A 23,214-nucleotide genomic window follows, 5' to 3' on the forward strand; every position below is an offset into this window, starting at 1 on the left:
TCCCGTGTAGTTGCAGGGTTACCCGGTTATACTGTGTGTCCTCACATGTCCCGCTGTGTGTCCCGTGTAGTTGCGGGGTTACCCGGTTATACTGTATGTCCTCACATGTCCCGCTGTGTGTCCCGTGTAGTTGCAGGGTTACACGGTTATACTGTGTGTCCTCACATGTCCCGCTGTGTGTCCCGTGTAGTTGCAGGGTTACCCGGTTATACTGTATGTCCTCACATGTCCCGCTGTGTGTCCCGTGTAGTTGCAGGGTTACCCGGTTATACTGTGTGTCCTCACATGTCCCCTCTGTGTGTCCCGTGTAGTTGCAGGGTTACACGGTTATACTGTATGTCCTCACATGTCCCGCTGTGTGTCCCGTGTAGTTGCAGGGTTACACGGTTATACTGTATGTCCTCACATGTCCCGCTGTGTGTCCCGTGTAGTTGCAGGGTTACCCGGTTATACTGTATGTCCTCACATGTCCCGCTGTGTGTCCCGTGTAGTTGCGGGGTTACCCGGTTATACTGTATGTCCTCACATGTCCCGCTGTGTGTCCCGTGTAGTTGCAGGGTTACACGGTTATACTGTATGTCCTCACATGTCCCCGCTGTGTGTCCCGTGTAGTTGCAGGGTTACCCGGTTATACTGTATGTCCTCACATGTCCCGCTGTGTGTCCCGTGTAGTTGCGGGGTTACCCGGTTATACTGTGTGTCCTCACATGTCCCGCTGTGTGTCCCGTGTAGTTACAGGGTTACCCGGTTATACTGTATGTCCTCACATGTCCCCGCTGTGTGTCCCGTGTAGTTGCAGGGTTACCCGGTTATACTGTGTGTCCTCACATGTCCCCGCTGTGTGTCCCGTGTAGTTGCAGGGTTACCCGGTTATACTGTATGTCCTCACATGTCCCCGCTGTGTGTCCCGTGTAGTTGCAGGGTTACACGGTTATACTGTATGTCCTCACATGTCCCCGCTGTGTGTCCCGTGTAGTTGCAGGGTTACACGGTTATACTGTGTGTCCTCACATGTCCCCTCTGTGTGTCCCGTGTAGTTGCAGGGTTACACGGTTATACTGTATGTCCTCACATGTCCCGCTGTGTGTCCCGTGTAGTTGCAGGGTTACACGGTTATACTGTATGTCCTCACATGTCCCGCTGTGTGTCCCGTGTAGTTGCAGGGTTACCCGGTTATACTGTATGTCCTCACATGTCCCCGCTGTGTGTCCCGTGTAGTTGCAGGGTTACCCGGTTATACTGTATGTCCTCACATGTCCCGCTGTGTGTCCCGTGTAGTTGCGGGGTTACACGGTTATACTGTTTGTCCTCACATGTCCCGCTGTGTGTCCCGTGTAGTTGCAGGGTTACCCGGTTATACTGTATGTCCTCACATGTCCCGCTGTGTGTCCCGTGTAGTTGCAGGGTTACCCGGTTATACTGTATGTCCTCACATGTCCCCGCTGTGTGTCCCGTGTAGTTGCAGGGTTACCCGGTTATACTGTATGTCCTCACATGTCCCGCTGTGTGTCCCGTGTAGTTGCAGGGTTACCCGGTTATACTGTGTGTCCTCACATGTCCCCGCTGTGTGTCCCGTGTAGTTGCAGGGTTACACGGTTATACTGTATGTCCTCACATGTCCCCGCTGTGTGTCCCGTGTAGTTGCAGGGTTACCCGGTTATACTGTGTGTCCTCACATGTCCCCGCTGTGTGTCCCGTGTAGTTGCGGGGTTACCCGGTTATACTGTGTGTCCTCACATGTCCCGCTGTGTGTCCCGTGTAGTTACAGGGTTACACGGTTATACTGTATGTCCTCACATGTCCCCGCTGTGTGTCCCGTGTAGTTGCAGGGTTACACGGTTATACTGTGTGTCCTCACATGTCCCGCTGTGTGTCCCGTGTAGTTGCGGGGTTACCCGGTTATACTGTATGTCCTCACATGTCCCGCTGTGTGTCCCGTGTAGTTACAGGGTTACACGGTTATACTGTGTGTCCTCACATGTCCCCGCTGTGTGTCCCGTGTAGTTGCAGGGTTACCCGGTTATACTGTGTGTCCTCACATGTCCCCGCTGTGTGTCCCGTGTAGTTGCAGGGTTACCCGGTTATACTGTATGTCCTCACATGTCCCCGCTGTGTGTCCCGTGTAGTTGCAGGGTTACACGGTTATACTGTGTGTCCTCACATGTCCCGCTGTGTGTCCCGTGTAGTTGCAGGGTTACCCGGTTATACTGTATGTCCTCACATGTCCCGTGTAGTTGCAGGGTTACCCGGTTATACTGTGTGTCCTCACATGTCCCCTCTGTGTGTCCCGTGTAGTTGCAGGGTTACACGGTTATACTGTATGTCCTCACATGTCCCGCTGTGTGTCCCGTGTAGTTGCAGGGTTACACGGTTATACTGTATGTCCTCACATGTCCCGCTGTGTGTCCCGTGTAGTTGCAGGGTTACCCGGTTATACTGTATGTCCTCACATGTCCCCGCTGTGTGTCCCGTGTAGTTGCAGGGTTACCCGGTTATACTGTATGTCCTCACATGTCCCGCTGTGTGTCCCGTGTAGTTGCAGGGTTACCCGGTTATACTGTATGTCCTCACATGTCCCCGCTGTGTGTCCCGTGTAGTTGCAGGGTTACCCGGTTATACTGTGTGTCCTCACATGTCCCCGCTGTGTGTCCCGTGTAGTTGCGGGGTTACCCGGTTATACTGTATGTCCTCACATGTCCCGCTGTGTGTCCCGTGTAGTTGCAGGGTTACACGATTATACTGTATGTCCTCACATGTCCCCGCTGTGTGTCCCGTGTAGTTGCAGGGTTACCCGGTTATACTGTATGTCCTCACATGTCCCGCTGTGTGTCCCGTGTAGTTGCGGGGTTACACGGTTATACTGTATGTCCTCACATGTCCCGCTGTGTGTCCCGTGTAGTTGCAGGGTTACCCGGTTATACTGTATATCCTCACATGTCCCCGCTGTGTGTCCTGTGTAGTTGCAGGGTTACCCGGTTATACTGTGTGTCCTCACATGTCCCCGCTGTGTGTCCCGTGTAGTTGCAGGGTTACCCGGTTATACTGTATGTCCTCACATGTCCCCGCTGTGTGTCCCGTGTAGTTGCAGGGTTACACGGTTATACTGTATGTCCTCACATGTCCCCGCTGTGTGTCCCGTGTAGTTGCAGGGTTACACGGTTATACTGTATGTCCTCACATGTCCCCGCTGTGTGTCCCGTGTAGTTGCAGGGTTACCCGGTTATACTGTGTGTCCTCACATGTCCCCGCTGTGTGTCCCGTGTAGTTGCAGGGTTACCCGGTTATACTGTGTGTCCTCACATGTCCCGCTGTGTGTCCCGTGTAGTTGCAGGGTTACCCGGTTATACTGTGTGTCCTCACATGTCCCGCTGTGTGTCCCGTGTAGTTACAGGGTTACACGGTTATACTGTATGTCCTCACATGTCCCCGCTGTGTGTCCCGTGTAGTTGCAGGGTTACACGGTTATACTGTGTGTCCTCACATGTCCCGCTGTGTGTCCCGTGTAGTTGCGGGGTTACCCGGTTATACTGTATGTCCTCACATGTCCCGCTGTGTGTCCCGTGTAGTTACAGGGTTACACGGTTATACTGTGTGTCCTCACATGTCCCCGCTGTGTGTCCCGTGTAGTTGCAGGGTTACCCGGTTATACTGTGTGTCCTCACATGTCCCGCTGTGTGTCCCGTGTAGTTGCAGGGTTACCCGGTTATACTGTATGTCCTCACATGTCCCCGCTGTGTGTCCCGTGTAGTTGCAGGGTTACCCGGTTATACTGTATGTCCTCACATGTCCCGCTGTGTGTCCCGTGTAGTTGCAGGGTTACACGGTTATACTGTATGTCCTCACATGTCCCGCTGTGTGTCCCGTGTAGTTGCAGGGTTACCCGGTTATACTGTATGTCCTCACATGTCCCCGCTGTGTGTCCCGTGTAGTTGCAGGGTTACCCGGTTATACTGTATGTCCTCACATGTCCCGCTGTGTGTCCCGTGTAGTTGCAGGGTTACCCGGTTATACTGTATGTCCTCACATGTCCCCGCTGTGTGTCCCGTGTAGTTGCAGGGTTACCCGGTTATACTGTGTGTCCTCACATGTCCCCGCTGTGTGTCCCGTGTAGTTGCGGGGTTACCCGGTTATACTGTATGTCCTCACATGTCCCGCTGTGTGTCCCGTGTAGTTGCAGGGTTACACGGTTATACTGTATGTCCTCACATGTCCCCGCTGTGTGTCCCGTGTAGTTGCGGGGTTACCCGGTTATACTGTATGTCCTCACATGTCCCGCTGTGTGTCCCGTGTAGTTGCGGGGTTACACGGTTATACTGTATGTCCTCACATGTCCCGCTGTGTGTCCCGTGTAGTTGCAGGGTTACCCGGTTATACTGTATGTCCTCACATGTCCCCGCTGTGTGTCCCGTGTAGTTGCAGGGTTACCCGGTTATACTGTGTGTCCTCACATGTCCCGCTGTGTGTCCCGTGTAGTTGCAGGGTTACACGGTTATACTGTATGTCCTCACATGTCCCGCTGTGTGTCCCGTGTAGTTGCAGGGTTACACGGTTATACTGTATGTCCTCACATGTCCCCGCTGTGTGTCCCGTGTAGTTGCAGGGTTACCCGGTTATACTGTATGTCCTCACATGTCCCCGCTGTGTGTCCCGTGTAGTTGCAGGGTTACACGGTTATACTGTATGTCCTCACATGTCCCCGCTGTGTGTCCCGTGTAGTTGCAGGGTTACACGGTTATACTGTATGTCCTCACATGTCCCCGCTGTGTGTCCCGTGTAGTTGCAGGGTTACCCGGTTATACTGTATGTCCTCACATGTCCCCGCTGTGTGTCCCGTGTAGTTGCAGGGTTACCCGGTTATACTGTGTGTCCTCACATGTCCCCGCTGTGTGTCCCGTGTAGTTGCAGGGTTACCCGGTTATACTGTGTGTCCTCACATGTCCCGCTGTGTGTCCCGTGTAGTTGCAGGGTTACCCGGTTATACTGTGTGTCCTCACATGTCCCCGCTGTGTGTCCCGTGTAGTTGCAGGGTTACACGGTTATACTGTGTGTCCTCACATGTCCCGCTGTGTGTCCCGTGTAGTTACAGGGTTACACGGTTATACTGTATGTCCTCACATGTCCCCGCTGTGTGTCCCGTGTAGTTGCAGGGTTACACGGTTATACTGTGTGTCCTCACATGTCCCGCTGTGTGTCCCGTGTAGTTGCGGGGTTACCCGGTTATACTGTATGTCCTCACATGTCCCGCTGTGTGTCCCGTGTAGTTACAGGGTTACACGGTTATACTGTGTGTCCTCACATGTCCCCGCTGTGTGTCCCGTGTAGTTGCAGGGTTACCCGGTTATACTGTGTGTCCTCACATGTCCCCGCTGTGTGTCCCGTGTAGTTGCAGGGTTACCCGGTTATACTGTGTGTCCTCACATGTCCCGCTGTGTGTCCCGTGTAGTTGCAGGGTTACCCGGTTATACTGTATGTCCTCACATGTCCCGCTGTGTGTCCCGTGTAGTTACGGGGTTACCCGGTTATACTGTATGTCCTCACATGTCCTGCTGTGTGTCCCGTGTAGTTGCAGGGTTACACGGTTATACTGTGTGTCCTCACATGTCCCGCTGTGTGTCCCGTGTAGTTGCAGGGTTACACGGTTATACTGTATGTCCTCACATGTCCCCGCTGTGTGTCCCGTGTAGTTGCGGGGTTACACGGTTATACTGTATGTCCTCACATGTCCCGCTGTGTGTCCCGTGTAGTTGCAGGGTTACCCGGTTATACTGTATGTCCTCACATGTCCCCGCTGTGTGTCCCGTGTAGTTGCAGGGTTACCCGGTTATACTGTATGTCCTCACATGTCCCGCTGTGTGTCCCGTGTAGTTGCAGGGTTTCCCGGTTATACTGTGTGTCCTCACATGTCCCGCTGTGTGTCCCGTGTAGTTGCGGGGTTACCCGGTTATACTGTATGTCCTCACATGTCCCGCTGTGTGTCCCGTGTAGTTGCAGGGTTACCCGGTTATACTGTATGTCCTCACATGTCCCCGCTGTGTGTCCCGTGTAGTTGCAGGGTTACCCGGTTATACTGTATGTCCTCACATGTCCCCGCTGTGTGTCCCGTGTAGTTGCAGGGTTACACGGTTATACTGTGTGTCCTCACATGTCCCGCTGTGTGTCCCGTGTAGTTGCAGGGTTACCCGGTTATACTGTGTGTCCTCACATGTCCCGCTGTGTGTCCCGTGTAGTTGCAGGGTTACCCGGTTATACTGTATGTCCTCACATGTCCCGCTGTGTGTCCCGTGTAGTTGCAGGGTTACACGGTTATACTGTATGTCCTCACATGTCCCCGCTGTGTGTCCCGTGTAGTTGCAGGGTTACACGGTTATACTGTGTGTCCTCACATGTCCCGCTGTGTGTCCCGTGTAGTTGCAGGGTTATACTGTATGTCCTCACATGTCCCGCTGTGTGTCCCGTGTAGTTGCAGGGTTACACGGTTATACTGTGTGTCCTCACATGTCCCGCTGTGTGTCCCGTGTAGTTGCGGGGTTACCCGGTTATACTGTATGTCCTCACATGTCCCCGCTGTGTGTCCCGTGTAGTTGCAGGGTTACACGGTTATACTGTGTGTCCTCACATGTCCCCGCTGTGTGTCCCGTGTAGTTGCAGGGTTACCCGGTTATACTGTATGTCCTCACATGTCCCGCTGTGTGTCCCGTGTAGTTGCAGGGTTACCCGGTTATACTGTGTGTCCTCACATGTCCCGCTGTGTGTCCCGTGTAGTTGCGGGGTTACCCGGTTATACTGTATGTCCTCACATGTCCCGCTGTGTGTCCCGTGTAGTTGCAGGGTTACACGGTTATACTGTGTGTCCTCACATGTCCCGCTGTGTGTCCCGTGTAGTTGCAGGGTTACCCGGTTATACTGTATGTCCTCACATGTCCCGCTGTGTGTCCCGTGTAGTTGCAGGGTTACCCGGTTATACTGTGTGTCCTCACATGTCCCCTCTGTGTGTCCCGTGTAGTTGCAGGGTTACACGGTTATACTGTATGTCCTCACATGTCCCGCTGTGTGTCCCGTGTAGTTGCAGGGTTACACGGTTATACTGTATGTCCTCACATGTCCCGCTGTGTGTCCCGTGTAGTTGCAGGGTTACCCGGTTATACTGTATGTCCTCACATGTCCCGCTGTGTGTCCCGTGTAGTTGCGGGGTTACCCGGTTATACTGTATGTCCTCACATGTCCCGCTGTGTGTCCCGTGTAGTTGCAGGGTTACACGGTTATACTGTATGTCCTCACATGTCCCCGCTGTGTGTCCCGTGTAGTTGCAGGGTTACCCGGTTATACTGTATGTCCTCACATGTCCCGCTGTGTGTCCCGTGTAGTTGCGGGGTTACCCGGTTATACTGTGTGTCCTCACATGTCCCGCTGTGTGTCCCGTGTAGTTACAGGGTTACCCGGTTATACTGTATGTCCTCACATGTCCCCGCTGTGTGTCCCGTGTAGTTGCAGGGTTACCCGGTTATACTGTGTGTCCTCACATGTCCCCGCTGTGTGTCCCGTGTAGTTGCAGGGTTACCCGGTTATACTGTATGTCCTCACATGTCCCCGCTGTGTGTCCCGTGTAGTTGCAGGGTTACACGGTTATACTGTATGTCCTCACATGTCCCCGCTGTGTGTCCCGTGTAGTTGCAGGGTTACACGGTTATACTGTGTGTCCTCACATGTCCCCTCTGTGTGTCCCGTGTAGTTGCAGGGTTACACGGTTATACTGTATGTCCTCACATGTCCCGCTGTGTGTCCCGTGTAGTTGCAGGGTTACACGGTTATACTGTATGTCCTCACATGTCCCGCTGTGTGTCCCGTGTAGTTGCAGGGTTACCCGGTTATACTGTATGTCCTCACATGTCCCCGCTGTGTGTCCCGTGTAGTTGCAGGGTTACCCGGTTATACTGTATGTCCTCACATGTCCCGCTGTGTGTCCCGTGTAGTTGCGGGGTTACACGGTTATACTGTTTGTCCTCACATGTCCCGCTGTGTGTCCCGTGTAGTTGCAGGGTTACCCGGTTATACTGTATGTCCTCACATGTCCCGCTGTGTGTCCCGTGTAGTTGCAGGGTTACCCGGTTATACTGTATGTCCTCACATGTCCCCGCTGTGTGTCCCGTGTAGTTGCAGGGTTACCCGGTTATACTGTATGTCCTCACATGTCCCGCTGTGTGTCCCGTGTAGTTGCAGGGTTACCCGGTTATACTGTGTGTCCTCACATGTCCCCGCTGTGTGTCCCGTGTAGTTGCAGGGTTACACGGTTATACTGTATGTCCTCACATGTCCCCGCTGTGTGTCCCGTGTAGTTGCAGGGTTACCCGGTTATACTGTGTGTCCTCACATGTCCCCGCTGTGTGTCCCGTGTAGTTGCGGGGTTACCCGGTTATACTGTGTGTCCTCACATGTCCCGCTGTGTGTCCCGTGTAGTTACAGGGTTACACGGTTATACTGTATGTCCTCACATGTCCCCGCTGTGTGTCCCGTGTAGTTGCAGGGTTACACGGTTATACTGTGTGTCCTCACATGTCCCGCTGTGTGTCCCGTGTAGTTGCGGGGTTACCCGGTTATACTGTATGTCCTCACATGTCCCGCTGTGTGTCCCGTGTAGTTACAGGGTTACACGGTTATACTGTGTGTCCTCACATGTCCCCGCTGTGTGTCCCGTGTAGTTGCAGGGTTACCCGGTTATACTGTGTGTCCTCACATGTCCCCGCTGTGTGTCCCGTGTAGTTGCAGGGTTACCCGGTTATACTGTATGTCCTCACATGTCCCCGCTGTGTGTCCCGTGTAGTTGCAGGGTTACACGGTTATACTGTGTGTCCTCACATGTCCCGCTGTGTGTCCCGTGTAGTTGCAGGGTTACCCGGTTATACTGTATGTCCTCACATGTCCCGTGTAGTTGCAGGGTTACCCGGTTATACTGTGTGTCCTCACATGTCCCCTCTGTGTGTCCCGTGTAGTTGCAGGGTTACACGGTTATACTGTATGTCCTCACATGTCCCGCTGTGTGTCCCGTGTAGTTGCAGGGTTACACGGTTATACTGTATGTCCTCACATGTCCCGCTGTGTGTCCCGTGTAGTTGCAGGGTTACCCGGTTATACTGTATGTCCTCACATGTCCCCGCTGTGTGTCCCGTGTAGTTGCAGGGTTACCCGGTTATACTGTATGTCCTCACATGTCCCGCTGTGTGTCCCGTGTAGTTGCAGGGTTACCCGGTTATACTGTATGTCCTCACATGTCCCCGCTGTGTGTCCCGTGTAGTTGCAGGGTTACCCGGTTATACTGTGTGTCCTCACATGTCCCCGCTGTGTGTCCCGTGTAGTTGCGGGGTTACCCGGTTATACTGTATGTCCTCACATGTCCCGCTGTGTGTCCCGTGTAGTTGCAGGGTTACACGATTATACTGTATGTCCTCACATGTCCCCGCTGTGTGTCCCGTGTAGTTGCAGGGTTACCCGGTTATACTGTATGTCCTCACATGTCCCGCTGTGTGTCCCGTGTAGTTGCGGGGTTACACGGTTATACTGTATGTCCTCACATGTCCCGCTGTGTGTCCCGTGTAGTTGCAGGGTTACCCGGTTATACTGTATATCCTCACATGTCCCCGCTGTGTGTCCTGTGTAGTTGCAGGGTTACCCGGTTATACTGTGTGTCCTCACATGTCCCCGCTGTGTGTCCCGTGTAGTTGCAGGGTTACCCGGTTATACTGTATGTCCTCACATGTCCCCGCTGTGTGTCCCGTGTAGTTGCAGGGTTACACGGTTATACTGTATGTCCTCACATGTCCCCGCTGTGTGTCCCGTGTAGTTGCAGGGTTACACGGTTATACTGTATGTCCTCACATGTCCCCGCTGTGTGTCCCGTGTAGTTGCAGGGTTACCCGGTTATACTGTGTGTCCTCACATGTCCCCGCTGTGTGTCCCGTGTAGTTGCAGGGTTACCCGGTTATACTGTGTGTCCTCACATGTCCCGCTGTGTGTCCCGTGTAGTTGCAGGGTTACCCGGTTATACTGTGTGTCCTCACATGTCCCGCTGTGTGTCCCGTGTAGTTACAGGGTTACACGGTTATACTGTATGTCCTCACATGTCCCCGCTGTGTGTCCCGTGTAGTTGCAGGGTTACACGGTTATACTGTGTGTCCTCACATGTCCCGCTGTGTGTCCCGTGTAGTTGCGGGGTTACCCGGTTATACTGTATGTCCTCACATGTCCCGCTGTGTGTCCCGTGTAGTTACAGGGTTACACGGTTATACTGTGTGTCCTCACATGTCCCCGCTGTGTGTCCCGTGTAGTTGCAGGGTTACCCGGTTATACTGTGTGTCCTCACATGTCCCGCTGTGTGTCCCGTGTAGTTGCAGGGTTACCCGGTTATACTGTATGTCCTCACATGTCCCCGCTGTGTGTCCCGTGTAGTTGCAGGGTTACCCGGTTATACTGTATGTCCTCACATGTCCCGCTGTGTGTCCCGTGTAGTTGCAGGGTTACACGGTTATACTGTATGTCCTCACATGTCCCGCTGTGTGTCCCGTGTAGTTGCAGGGTTACCCGGTTATACTGTATGTCCTCACATGTCCCCGCTGTGTGTCCCGTGTAGTTGCAGGGTTACCCGGTTATACTGTATGTCCTCACATGTCCCGCTGTGTGTCCCGTGTAGTTGCAGGGTTACCCGGTTATACTGTATGTCCTCACATGTCCCCGCTGTGTGTCCCGTGTAGTTGCAGGGTTACCCGGTTATACTGTGTGTCCTCACATGTCCCCGCTGTGTGTCCCGTGTAGTTGCGGGGTTACCCGGTTATACTGTATGTCCTCACATGTCCCGCTGTGTGTCCCGTGTAGTTGCAGGGTTACACGGTTATACTGTATGTCCTCACATGTCCCCGCTGTGTGTCCCGTGTAGTTGCGGGGTTACCCGGTTATACTGTATGTCCTCACATGTCCCGCTGTGTGTCCCGTGTAGTTGCGGGGTTACACGGTTATACTGTATGTCCTCACATGTCCCGCTGTGTGTCCCGTGTAGTTGCAGGGTTACCCGGTTATACTGTATGTCCTCACATGTCCCCGCTGTGTGTCCCGTGTAGTTGCAGGGTTACCCGGTTATACTGTGTGTCCTCACATGTCCCGCTGTGTGTCCCGTGTAGTTGCAGGGTTACACGGTTATACTGTATGTCCTCACATGTCCCGCTGTGTGTCCCGTGTAGTTGCAGGGTTACACGGTTATACTGTATGTCCTCACATGTCCCCGCTGTGTGTCCCGTGTAGTTGCAGGGTTACACGGTTATACTGTATGTCCTCACATGTCCCCGCTGTGTGTCCCGTGTAGTTGCAGGGTTACACGGTTATACTGTATGTCCTCACATGTCCCCGCTGTGTGTCCCGTGTAGTTGCAGGGTTACCCGGTTATACTGTATGTCCTCACATGTCCCCGCTGTGTGTCCCGTGTAGTTGCAGGGTTACCCGGTTATACTGTGTGTCCTCACATGTCCCCGCTGTGTGTCCCGTGTAGTTGCAGGGTTACCCGGTTATACTGTGTGTCCTCACATGTCCCGCTGTGTGTCCCGTGTAGTTGCAGGGTTACCCGGTTATACTGTGTGTCCTCACATGTCCCCGCTGTGTGTCCCGTGTAGTTGCAGGGTTACACGGTTATACTGTGTGTCCTCACATGTCCCGCTGTGTGTCCCGTGTAGTTACAGGGTTACACGGTTATACTGTATGTCCTCACATGTCCCCGCTGTGTGTCCCGTGTAGTTGCAGGGTTACACGGTTATACTGTGTGTCCTCACATGTCCCGCTGTGTGTCCCGTGTAGTTGCGGGGTTACCCGGTTATACTGTATGTCCTCACATGTCCCGCTGTGTGTCCCGTGTAGTTACAGGGTTACACGGTTATACTGTGTGTCCTCACATGTCCCCGCTGTGTGTCCCGTGTAGTTGCAGGGTTACCCGGTTATACTGTGTGTCCTCACATGTCCCCGCTGTGTGTCCCGTGTAGTTGCAGGGTTACCCGGTTATACTGTGTGTCCTCACATGTCCCGCTGTGTGTCCCGTGTAGTTGCAGGGTTACCCGGTTATACTGTATGTCCTCACATGTCCCGCTGTGTGTCCCGTGTAGTTACGGGGTTACCCGGTTATACTGTATGTCCTCACATGTCCTGCTGTGTGTCCCGTGTAGTTGCAGGGTTACACGGTTATACTGTGTGTCCTCACATGTCCCGCTGTGTGTCCCGTGTAGTTGCAGGGTTACACGGTTATACTGTATGTCCTCACATGTCCCCGCTGTGTGTCCCGTGTAGTTGCGGGGTTACACGGTTATACTGTATGTCCTCACATGTCCCGCTGTGTGTCCCGTGTAGTTGCAGGGTTACACGGTTATACTGTGTGTCCTCACATGTCCCGCTGTGTGTCCCGTGTAGTTGCAGGGTTACCCGGTTATACTGTGTGTCCTCACATGTCCCGCTGTGTGTCCCGTGTAGTTGCAGGGTTACACGGTTATACTGTATGTCCTCACATGTCCCGCTGTGTGTCCCGTGTAGTTGCAGGGTTACACGGTTATACTGTATGTCCTCACATGTCCCCGCTGTGTGTCCCGTGTAGTTGCAGGGTTACACGGTTATACTGTATGTCCTCACATGTCCCCGCTGTGTGTCCCGTGTAGTTGCAGGGTTACACGGTTATACTGTATGTCCTCACATGTCCCCGCTGTGTGTCCCGTGTAGTTGCAGGGTTACCCGGTTATACTGTATGTCCTCACATGTCCCCGCTGTGTGTCCCGTGTAGTTGCAGGGTTACCCGGTTATACTGTGTGTCCTCACATGTCCCCGCTGTGTGTCCCGTGTAGTTGCAGGGTTACCCGGTTATACTGTGTGTCCTCACATGTCCCGCTGTGTGTCCCGTGTAGTTGCAGGGTTACCCGGTTATACTGTGTGTCCTCACATGTCCCCGCTGTGTGTCCCGTGTAGTTGCAGGGTTACACGGTTATACTGTGTGTCCTCACATGTCCCGCTGTGTGTCCCGTGTAGTTACAGGGTTACACGGTTATACTGTATGTCCTCACATGTCCCCGCTGTGTGTCCCGTGTAGTTGCAGGGTTACACGGTTATACTGTGTGTCCTCACATGTCCCGCTGTGTGTCCCGTGTAGTTGCGGGGTTACCCGGTTATACTGTATGTCCTCACATGTCCCGCTGTGTGTCCCGTGTAGTTACAGGGTTACACGGTTATACTGTGTGTCCTCACATGTCCCCGCTGTGTGTCCCGTGTAGTTGCAGGGTTACCCGGTTATACTGTGTGTCCTCACATGTCCCCGCTGTGTGTCCCGTGTAGTTGCAGGGTTACCCGGTTATACTGTGTGTCCTCACATGTCCCGCTGTGTGTCCCGTGTAGTTGCAGGGTTACCCGGTTATACTGTATGTCCTCACATGTCCCGCTGTGTGTCCCGTGTAGTTACGGGGTTACCCGGTTATACTGTATGTCCTCACATGTCCTGCTGTGTGTCCCGTGTAGTTGCAGGGTTACACGGTTATACTGTGTGTCCTCACATGTCCCGCTGTGTGTCCCGTGTAGTTGCAGGGTTACACGGTTATACTGTATGTCCTCACATGTCCCCGCTGTGTGTCCCGTGTAGTTGCGGGGTTACACGGTTATACTGTATGTCCTCACATGTCCCGCTGTGTGTCCCGTGTAGTTGCAGGGTTACCCGGTTATACTGTATGTCCTCACATGTCCCCGCTGTGTGTCCCGTGTAGTTGCAGGGTTACCCGGTTATACTGTATGTCCTCACATGTCCCGCTGTGTGTCCCGTGTAGTTGCAGGGTTTCCCGGTTATACTGTGTGTCCTCACATGTCCCGCTGTGTGTCCCGTGTAGTTGCGGGGTTACCCGGTTATACTGTATGTCCTCACATGTCCCGCTGTGTGTCCCGTGTAGTTGCAGGGTTACCCGGTTATACTGTATGTCCTCACATGTCCCCGCTGTGTGTCCCGTGTAGTTGCAGGGTTACCCGGTTATACTGTATGTCCTCACATGTCCCCGCTGTGTGTCCCGTGTAGTTGCAGGGTTACACGGTTATACTGTGTGTCCTCACATGTCCCGCTGTGTGTCCCGTGTAGTTGCAGGGTTACCCGGTTATACTGTGTGTCCTCACATGTCCCGCTGTGTGTCCCGTGTAGTTGCAGGGTTACCCGGTTATACTGTATGTCCTCACATGTCCCGCTGTGTGTCCCGTGTAGTTGCAGGGTTACACGGTTATACTGTATGTCCTCACATGTCCCCGCTGTGTGTCCCGTGTAGTTGCAGGGTTACACGGTTATACTGTGTGTCCTCACATGTCCCGCTGTGTGTCCCGTGTAGTTGCAGGGTTATACTGTATGTCCTCACATGTCCCGCTGTGTGTCCCGTGTAGTTGCAGGGTTACACGGTTATACTGTGTGTCCTCACATGTCCCGCTGTGTGTCCCGTGTAGTTGCGGGGTTACACGGTTATACTGTATGTCCTCACATGTCCCGCTGTGTGTCCCGTGTAGTTGCAGGGTTACACGGTTATACTGTATGTCCTCACATGTCCCCGCTGTTTGTCCCGTGTAGTTGCAGGGTTATCCGGTTATACTGTATGTCCTCACATGTCCCGCTGTGTGTCCCGTGTAGTTGCGGGGTTACCCGGTTATACTGTGTGTCCTCACATGTCCCCGCTGTGTGTCCCGTGTAGTTGCAGGGTTACCCGGTTATACTGTATGTCCTCACATGTCCCCGCTGTGTGTCCCGTGTAGTTGCGGGGTTACCCGGTTATACTGTGTGTCCTCACATGTCCCGCTGTGTGTCCCGTGTAGTTGCAGGGTTACACGGTTATACTGTATGTCCTCACATGTCCCCGCTGTGTGTCCCGTGTAGTTGCAGGGTTACACGGTTATACTGTGTGTCCTCACATGTCCCCGCTGTGTGTCCCGTGTAGTTGCAGGGTTACACGGTTATACTGTGTGTCCTCACATGTCCCCGCTGTGTGTCCCGTGTAGTTGCAGGGTTACCCGGTTATACTGTATGTCCTCACATGTCCCGCTGTGTGTCCCGTGTAGTTGCAGGGTTACACGGTTATACTGTATGTCCTCACATGTCCCCGCTGTGTGTCCCGTGTAGTTGCAGGGTTACACGGTTATACTGTGTGTCCTCACATGTCCCGCTGTCTGTCCCGTGTAGTTGCAGGGTTACCCGGTTATACTGTGTGCCCTCACATGTCCCCGCTGTGTGTCCCGTGTAGTTGCGGGGTTACACGGTTATACTGTATGTCCTCACATGTCCCGCTGTGTGTCCCGTGTAGTTGCAGGGTTACACGGTTATACTGTATGTCCTCACATGTCCCGCTGTGTGTCCCGTGTAGTTGCAGGGTTACCCGGTTATACTGTGTGCCCTCACATGTCCCGCTGTGTGTCCCGTGTAGTTGCGGGGTTACACGGTTATACTGTATGTCCTCACATGTCCCGCTGTGTGTCCCGTGTAGTTGCAGGGTTACACGGTTATACTGTATGTCCTCACATGTCCCCGCTGTGTGTCCCGTGTAGTTGCAGGGTTACCCGGTTATACTGTATGTCCTCACATGTCCCCGCTGTGTGTCCCGTGTAGTTGCAGGGTTACCCGGTTATACTGTATGTCCTCACATGTCCCGCTGTGTGTCCCGTGTAGTTGCAGGGTTACACGGTTATACTGTGTGTCCTCACATGTCCCGCTGTGTGTCCCGTGTAGTTGCGGGGTTACCCGGTTATACTGTATGTCCTCACATGTCCCGCTGTGTGTCCCGTGTATTTGCAGGGTTACCCGGTTATAATGTATGTCCTCACATGTCCCCGCTGTGTGTCCCGTGTAGTTGCAGGGTTACCCGGTTATACTGTATGTCCTCACATGTCCCGCTGTGTGTCCCGTGTAGTTGCAGGGTTACCCGGTTATACTGTATGTCCTCACATGTCCCGCTGTTTGTCCCGTGTAGTTACAGGGTTACACGGTTATACTGTGTGTCCTCACATGTCCCCGCTGTGTGTCCCGTGTAGTTGCAGGGTTATCCGGTTATACTGTATGTCCTCACATGTCCCCGCTGTGTGTCCCGTGTAGTTGCAGGGTTACCCGGTTATACTGTATGTCCTCACATGTCCCCGCTGTGTGTCCCGTGTAGTTGCAGGGTTACCCGGTTATACTGTATGTCCTCACATGTCCCCGCTGTGTGTCCCGTGTAGTTGCAGGTTTACCCGGTTATACTGTGTGTCCTCACATGTCCCGCTGTGTGTCTCGTGTAGTTGCAGGGTTACACGGTTATACTGTATGTCCTCACATGTCCCGCTGTGTGTCCCGTGTAGTTGCAGGGTTACCCGGTTATACTGTATGTCCTCACATGTCCCGCTGTGTGTCCCGTGTAGTTGCAGGGTTACCCGGTTATACTGTGTGTCCTCACATGTCCCGCTGTGTGTCCCGTGTAGTTGCAGGGCTACCCGGTTATACTGTATGTCCTCACATGTCCCCGCTGTGTGTCCCGTGTAGTTGCAGGGTTACCCGGTTATACTGTATGCCCTCACATGTCCCCGCTGTGTGTCCCGTGTAGTTGCAGGGTTACCCGGTTATACTGTATGTCCTCACATGTCCCGCTGTGTGTCCCGTGTAGTTGCAGGGTTACACGGTTATACTGTATGTCCTCACATGTCCCCGCTGTGTGTCCCGTGTAGTTGCAGGGTTACCCGGTTATACTGTATGCCCTCACATGTCCCCGCTGTGTGTCCCGTGTAGTTGCGGGGTTACCCGGTTATACTGTATGTCCTCACATGTCCCGCTGTGTGTCCCGTGTAGTTGCAGGGTTACCCGGTTATACTGTGTGTCCTCACATGTCCCGCTGTGTGTCCCGTGTAGTTGCAGGGTTACCCGGTTATACTGTGTGTCCTCACATGTCCCGCTGTGTGTCCCGTGTAGTTGCAGGGTTACACGGTTATACTGTATGTCCTCACATGTCCCGCTGTGTGTCCCGTGTAGTTGCGGGGTTACCCGGTTATACTGTATGTCCTCACATGTCCCCGCTGTGTGTCCCGTGTAGTTGCAGGGTTACACGGTTATACTGTATGTCCTCACATGTCCCCGCTGTGTGTCCCGTGTAGTTGCAGGGTTACCCGGTTATACTGTATGTCCTCACATGTCCCCGCTGTGTGTCCCGTGTAGTTGCGGGGTTACCCGGTTATACTGTATGTCCTCACATGTCCCCGCTGTGTGTCCCGTGTAGTTGCAGGGTTACACGGTTATACTGTATGTACTCACATGTCCCGCTGTGTGTCCCGTGTAGTTGCAGGGTTACCCGGTTATACTGTGTGTCCTCACATGTCCCCGCTGTGTGTCCCGTGTAGTTGCAGGGTTACCCGGTTATACTGTGTGTCCTCACATGTCCCGCTGTGTGTCCCGTGTAGTTGCAGGGTTACCCGGTTATACTGTATGTCCTCACATGTCCCGCTGTGTGTCCCGTGTAGTTGCGGGGTTACCCGGTTATACTGTGTGTCCTCACATGTCCCCGCTGTGTGTCCCGTGTAGTTGCAGGGTTACCCGGTTATACTGTATGTCCTCACATGTCCCCGCTGTGTGTCCCGTGTAGTTGCAGGGTTACCCGGTTATACTGTGTGTCCTCACATGTCCCGCTGTGTGTCCCGTGTAGTTGCAGGGTTACCCGGTTATACTGTATGTCCTCACATGTCCCGCTGTGTGTCCCGTGTAGTTGCAGGGTTACACGGTTATACTGTATGTCCTCACATGTCCCCGCTGTGTGTCCCGTGTAGTTGCAGGGTTATCCGGTTATACTGTATGTCCTCACATGTCCCCGCTGTGTGTCCCGTGTAGTTGCGGGGTAATCCGGTTATACTGTGTGTCCTCACATGTCCCGCTGTGTGTCCCGTGTAGTTGCAGGGTTACACGGTTATACTGTATGTCCTCACATGTCCCCGCTGTGTGTCCCGTGTAGTTGCAGGGTTACCCGGTTATACTGTATGTCCTCACATGTCCCGCTGTGTGTCCCGTGTAGTTACACGGTTATACTGTGTGTCCTCACATGTCCCCGCTGTGTGTCCCGTGTAGTTGCAGGGTTACCCGGTTATACTGTATGTCCTCACATGTCCCGCTGTGTGTCCCGTGTAGTTGCAGGGTTACACGGTTATACTGTATGTCCTCACATGTCCCCGCTGTGTGTCCCGTGTAGTTGCAGGGTTACCCGGTTATACTGTATGTCCTCACATGTCCCGCTGTGTGTCCCGTGTAGTTGCAGGGTTACACGGTTATACTGTATGTCCTCACATGTCCCCGCTGTGTGTCCCGTGTAGTTGCAGGGTTACCCGGTTATACTGTATGCCCTCACATGTCCCCGCTGTGTGTCCCGTGTAGTTGCGGGGTTACCCGGTTATACTGTATGTCCTCACATGTCCCGCTGTGTGTCCCGTGTAGTTGCAGGGTTACCCGGTTATACTGTGTGTCCTCACATGTCCCGCTGTGTGTCCCGTGTAGTTGCAGGGTTACCCGGTTATACTGTGTGTCCTCACATGTCCCGCTGTGTGTCCCGTGTAGTTGCAGGGTTACACGGTTATACTGTATGTCCCCGCTGTGTGTCCCGTGTAGTTGCAGGGTTACCCGGTTATACTGTATGTCCTCACATGTCCCCGCTGTGTGTCCCGTGTAGTTGCGGGGTTACCCGGTTATACTGTATGTCCTCACATGTCCCCGCTGTGTGTCCCGTGTAGTTGCAGGGTTACACGGTTATACTGTATGTCCTCACATGTCCCCGCTGTGTGTCCTGTGTAGTTGCAGGGTTACACGGTTATACTGTATGTCCTCACATGTCCCGCTGTGTGTCCCGTGTAGTTGCAGGGTTACCCGGTTATACTGTGTGTCCTCACATGTCCCCGCTGTGTGTCCCGTGTAGTTGCAGGGTTACACGGTTATACTGTTTGTCCTCACATGTCCCGCTGTGTGTCCCGTGTAGTTGCGGGGTTACCCGGTTATACTGTGTGTCCTCACATGTCCCCGCTGTGTGTCCCGTGTAGTTGCAGGGTTACACGGTTATACTGTATGTCCTCACATGTCCCGCTGTGTGTCCCGTGTAGTTGCAGGGTTACCCGGTTATACTGTGTGTCCTCACATGTCCCCGCTGTGTGTCCCGTGTAGTTGCAGGGTTACACGGTTATACTGTATGTCCTCACATGTCCCGCTGTGTGTCCCGTGTAGTTGCAGGGTTACACGGTTATACTGTATGTCCTCACATGTCCCGCTGTGTGTCCCGTGTAGTTGCAGGGTTACCCGGTTATACTGTATGTCCTCACATGTCCCGCTGTGTGTCCCGTGTAGTTGCAGGGTTACCCGGTTATACTGTATGTCCTCACATGTCCCCGCTGTCTGTCCCGTGTAGTTGCAGGGTTACCCGGTTATACTGTGTGTCCTCACATGTCCCTGCTGTGTGTCCCGTGTAGTTGCAGGGTTACCCGGTTATACTGTGTGCCCTCACATGTCCCCGCTGTCTGTCCCGTGTAGTTGCAGGGTTACACGGTTATACTGTATGTCCTCACATGTCCCGCTGTGTGTCCCGTGTAGTTGCGGGGTAATCCGGTTATACTGTGTGTCCTCACATGTCCCGCTGTGTGTCCCGTGTAGTTGCAGGGTTACACGGTTATACTGTATGTCCTCACATGTCCCCGCTGTGTGTCCCGTGTAGTTGCAGGGTTACCCGGTTATACTGTATGTCCTCACATGTCCCGCTGTGTGTCCCGTGTAGTTACACGGTTATACTGTGTGTCCTCACATGTCCCCGCTGTGTGTCCCGTGTAGTTGCAGGGTTACCCGGTTATACTGTATGTCCTCACATGTCCCGCTGTGTGTCCCGTGTAGTTGCAGGGTTACACGGTTATACTGTATGTCCTCACATGTCCCCGCTGTGTGTCCCGTGTAGTTGCAGGGTTACCCGGTTATACTGTATGTCCTCACATGTCCCGCTGTGTGTCCCGTGTAGTTGCAGGGTTACACGGTTATACTGTATGTCCTCACATGTCCCCGCTGTGTGTCCCGTGTAGTTGCAGGGTTACCCGGTTATACTGTATGCCCTCACATGTCCCCGTTGTGTGTCCCGTGTAGTTGCGGGGTTACCCGGTTATACTGTATGTCCTCACATGTCCCGCTGTGTGTCCCGTGTAGTTGCAGGGTTACCCGGTTATACTGTGTGTCCTCACATGTCCCGCTGTGTGTCCCGTGTAGTTGCAGGGTTACCCGGTTATACTGTGTGTCCTCACATGTCCCGCTGTGTGTCCCGTGTAGTTGCAGGGTTACACGGTTATACTGTATGTCCCCGCTGTGTGTCCCGTGTAGTTGCAGGGTTACCCGGTTATACTGTATGTCCTCACATGTCCCCGCTGTGTGTCCCGTGTAGTTGCGGGGTTACCCGGTTATACTGTATGTCCTCACATGTCCCCGCTGTGTGTCCCGTGTAGTTGCAGGGTTACACGGTTATACTGTATGTCCTCACATGTCCCCGCTGTGTGTCCTGTGTAGTTGCAGGGTTACACGGTTATACTGTATGTCCTCACATGTCCCGCTGTGTGTCCCGTGTAGTTGCAGGGTTACCCGGTTATACTGTGTGTCCTCACATGTCCCCGCTGTGTGTCCCGTGTAGTTGCAGGGTTACACGGTTATACTGTTTGTCCTCACATGTCCCGCTGTGTGTCCCGTGTAGTTGCGGGGTTACCCGGTTATACTGTGTGTCCTCACATGTCCCCGCTGTGTGTCCCGTGTAGTTGCAGGGTTACACGGTTATACTGTATGTCCTCACATGTCCCGCTGTGTGTCCCGTGTAGTTGCAGGGTTACCCGGTTATACTGTGTGTCCTCACATGTCCCCGCTGTGTGTCCCGTGTAGTTGCAGGGTTACACGGTTATACTGTATGTCCTCACATGTCCCGCTGTGTGTCCCGTGTAGTTGCAGGGTTACACGGTTATACTGTATGTCCTCACATGTCCCGCTGTGTGTCCCGTGTAGTTGCAGGGTTACCCGGTTATACTGTATGTCCTCACATGTCCCGCTGTGTGTCCCGTGTAGTTGCAGGGTTACCCGGTTATACTGTATGTCCTCACATGTCCCGCTGTGTGTCCCGTGTAGTTGCAGGGTTACCCGGTTATACTGTATGTCCTCACATGTCCCGCTGTGTGTCCCGTGTAGTTGCAGGGTTACCCGGTTATACTGTGTGTCCTCACATGTCCCTGCTGTGTGTCCCGTGTAGTTGCAGGGTTACCCGGTTATACTGTGTGCCCTCACATGTCCCCGCTGTCTGTCCCGTGTAGTTGCAGGGTTACACGGTTATACTGTATGTCCTCACATGTCCCGCTGTGTGTCCCGTGTAGTTGCGGGGTTACCCGGTTATACTGTATGTCCTCACATGTCCCGCTGTGTGTCCCGTGAAGTTGCAGGGTTACACGGTTATACTGTATGTCCTCACATGTCCCCGCTGTGTGTCCCGTGTAGTTGCAGCGTTACACGGTTATACTGTATGTCCTCACATGTCCCCGCTGTGTGTCCCGTGTAGTTGCAGGGTTACCCGGTTATACTGTATGTCCTCACATGTCCCCGCTGTGTGTCCCGTGTAGTTGCAGGGTTACACGGTTACACTGTATGTCCTCACATGTCCCACTGTGTGTCCCGTGTAGTTGCAGGGTTACACGGTTATACTGTATGTCCTCACATGTCCCCGCTGTGTGTCCCGTGTAGTTGCGGGGTTACCCGGTTATACTGTATGTCCTCACATGTCCCGCTGTGTGTCCCGTGTAGTTGCAGGGTTATACTGTATGTCCTCACATGTCCCGCTGTGTGTCCCGTGTAGTTGCGGGGTTACCCGGTTATACTGTGTGTCCTCACATGTCCCGCTGTGTGTCCCGTGTAGTTGCAGGGTTACACGGTTATACTGTATGTCCTCACATGTCCCCGCTGTGTGTCCCGTGTAGTTGCAGGGTTACCCGGTTATACTGTATGTCCTCACATGTCCCGCTGTGTGTCCCGTGTAGTTGCAGGGTTACACGGTTATACTGTGTGTCCTCACATGTCCCGCTGTGTGTCCCGTGTAGTTGCGGGGTTACCCGGTTATACTGTATGTCCTCACATGTCCCGCTGTGTGTCCCGTGTAGTTGCAGGGTTACCCGGTTATACTGTATGTCCTCACATGTCCCGCTGTGTGTCCCGTGTAGTTGCAGGGTTACACGGTTATACTGTATGTCCTCACATGTCCCGCTGTGTGTCCCGTGTAGTTGCAGGGTTACACGGTTACACTGTGTGTCCTCACATGTCCCCGCTGTGTGTCCCGTGTAGTTGCAGGGTTACCCGGTTATACTGTATGTCCTCACATGTCCCGCTGTCTGTCCCGTGTAGTTGCAGGGTTACCCGGTTATACTGTATGTCCTCACATGTCCCGCTGTGTGTCCCGTGTAGTTGCAGGGTTACCCGGTTATACTGTATGTTCTCACATGTCCCGCTGTGTGTCCCGTGTAGTTGCAGGGTTACCCGGTTATACTGTATGTTCTCACATGTCCCGCTGTGTGTCCCGTGTAGTTGCAGGGTTACCCGGTTATACTGTATGTTCTCACATGTCCCCGCTGTGTGTCCCGTGTAGTTGCAGGGTTACCCGGTTATACTGTATGTCCTCACATGTCCCCGCTGTGTGTCCCATGTAGTTGCAGGGTTACCCGGTTATACTGTATGTTCTCACATGTCCCGCTGTGTGTCCCGTGTAGTTGCAGGGTTACCCGGTTATACTGTATGTTCTCACATGTCCCCGCTGTGTGTCCCGTGTAGTTGCAGGGTTACCCGGTTATACTGTATGTCCTCACATGTCCCCGCTGTGTGTCCCGTGTAGTTGCAGGGTTACCCGGTTATACTGTATGTCCTCACATGTCCCGCTGTGTGTCCCGTGTCGTTGCAGGGTTACACGGTTATACTGTATGTCCTCACATGTCCCGCTGTGTGTCCCGTGTAGTTGCAGGGTTACCCGGTTATACTGTATGTCCTCACATGTCCCCGCTGTGTGTCCCGTGTAGTTGCAGGGTTACCCGGTTATACTGTATGTCCTCACATGTCCCGCTGTGTGTCCCGTGTAGTTGCAGGGTTACACGGTTATACTGTATGTCCTCACATGTCCCGCTGTGTGTCCCGTGTAGTTGCAGGGT

General features: G+C 53.6%; 1 protein-coding gene across 1 annotated transcript in view; it reads left to right on the top strand.

The window, feature by feature from the left end:
* MROH1 (maestro heat like repeat family member 1) overlaps positions 1-23,214 on the top strand; it is a 157,194-nt gene that overhangs the window by 102,235 nt on the left and 31,745 nt on the right. The gene's annotated exons all lie outside the window — the stretch shown is intronic.

The sequence above is a fragment of the Ascaphus truei genome, chromosome 2 (genome assembly GCF_040206685.1).
Source record: "Ascaphus truei isolate aAscTru1 chromosome 2, aAscTru1.hap1, whole genome shotgun sequence".
Classification (NCBI taxonomy): domain Eukaryota; kingdom Metazoa; phylum Chordata; class Amphibia; order Anura; family Ascaphidae; genus Ascaphus; species Ascaphus truei.